The sequence below is a fragment of the Bubalus bubalis genome, chromosome 3 (assembly GCF_019923935.1).
Source record: "Bubalus bubalis isolate 160015118507 breed Murrah chromosome 3, NDDB_SH_1, whole genome shotgun sequence".
NCBI classification, from domain to species: Eukaryota; Metazoa; Chordata; class Mammalia; order Artiodactyla; family Bovidae; genus Bubalus; species Bubalus bubalis.
In genome coordinates, this window is record NC_059159.1 from 130651017 (window position 1) to 130652389 (window position 1373).

Consider the following 1373-nt stretch of genomic DNA (forward strand, 5'->3'; position numbering starts at 1 on the left):
TCTCGTCAGTGTCACCAATGAGCTCCATGTTGCTAAACCCAAGGCTCACTCTCCACCCTCATAAGCGAAACTCAGCCGGCCATGCCCTTCTCCCCCGCCCACTTCTTCATTAGCCCTCCAGGACACCACCCTCCTAGCTTCCCTTCCACCATTGCTGGATTCTCTCACCTAATCTGTTTTTCTGGCTCTTCCTCATCCAGAACTCAATACAGCTGTTTCACTTGGATGAATAATACTTATCTCAAACTTAATACATCCAAAGGTACTCACATCTCTCCCCCATGCACCCTCAGAAACCCATTACCCCAACTTTCCACAACTCAACTGCTAGCAAATCCATTTTTCCCATCGGAGTGGAGTGTCAGTCGCTCAGTCGTGTATGACCCTTTGCAACCCCATGGACTGTAGCCTGCCAGGCTCCTCTGTCCATGGGATTTCCCAGGAAAGAATACTGGAGTGGGTTGCCATTTCGTTCTCCAAGGGATCTTCCCTACCCAGGGATCAAACCTGGGTCTCCTGCATTGCAGGCAGATACTCTACCGTCTGAGCCACCAGGGAAGTAGCTGAATCAAAAACACTCTAGCAGAAATTATAGTAGAAGAGTTTCAAGTGTGAATTAGGCAAAGATTTCCTAAATGGTTTACAAAATGTACAAATCATAAAGGAAATACTGATTACATTACAAATAAGGACTTCTCAAAGAAAAAATTATTAAGAAAGTGAAAGGCAGTCAAGAGTGGAAAACAATATTTGCATTTTATATAATCAATGAAGGAATTGTGCCAGGAATACATAAAGAATTCCCAAAGCCAAGAAGAGAAAAAAAGACAGGCCACCCATTTTATTTAATGGGCAAAAGACTTGAACAGGCATTTTACAAAAAATAAACACATCCAAATGGTGAATAAACACATAAAACCCTGCTCAATCTTATTAGTCATCAGGGAAACGCAGATTAAACCACAATGAGACATTACTGTACCCCAGGCGGAATGGCTAAAATGAAAAAAACAGACAATTTCAAATGTAAATAATGATGTGGAACTGGAGGAAATTGGTATGAACACTGTGTAAAACTGTTTGGCAGTGTCTATTAAAACGAAGTGTATTTGCGTATCCTATGACCTAGAAATTTCACACTTGACATCCATCGAGGGAGAGTGAATTGTCACAATGTGCAGCATCATGAATTTATGTCGTCATTTCAAGAGAGGACATCAGGCAAAAAGACCACAACCCTTATGATTGCGCTACAGAGTTTTAAAGCAGACAAAGACTAATCCTGGTGTTCTAGTGCAACTTCATGGCGACTTTTGGGAAGATCCACGAGGTGACTTCTGGGTACCTGCTCACAGTGGTCAATTTCCGGATCT

At 42.2% G+C, this 1373-nt stretch overlaps 1 non-coding gene across 1 annotated transcript; it reads right to left on the reverse strand.

Moving 5' to 3' along the window:
* Positions 1 to 486: 486 nt before the first annotated feature.
* TRNAC-GCA lies at positions 487 to 558 on the reverse strand. The gene has a single exon. It is a non-coding gene; the product is annotated as a tRNA-Cys (tRNA).
* Positions 559 to 1373: the final 815 nt, after the last annotated feature.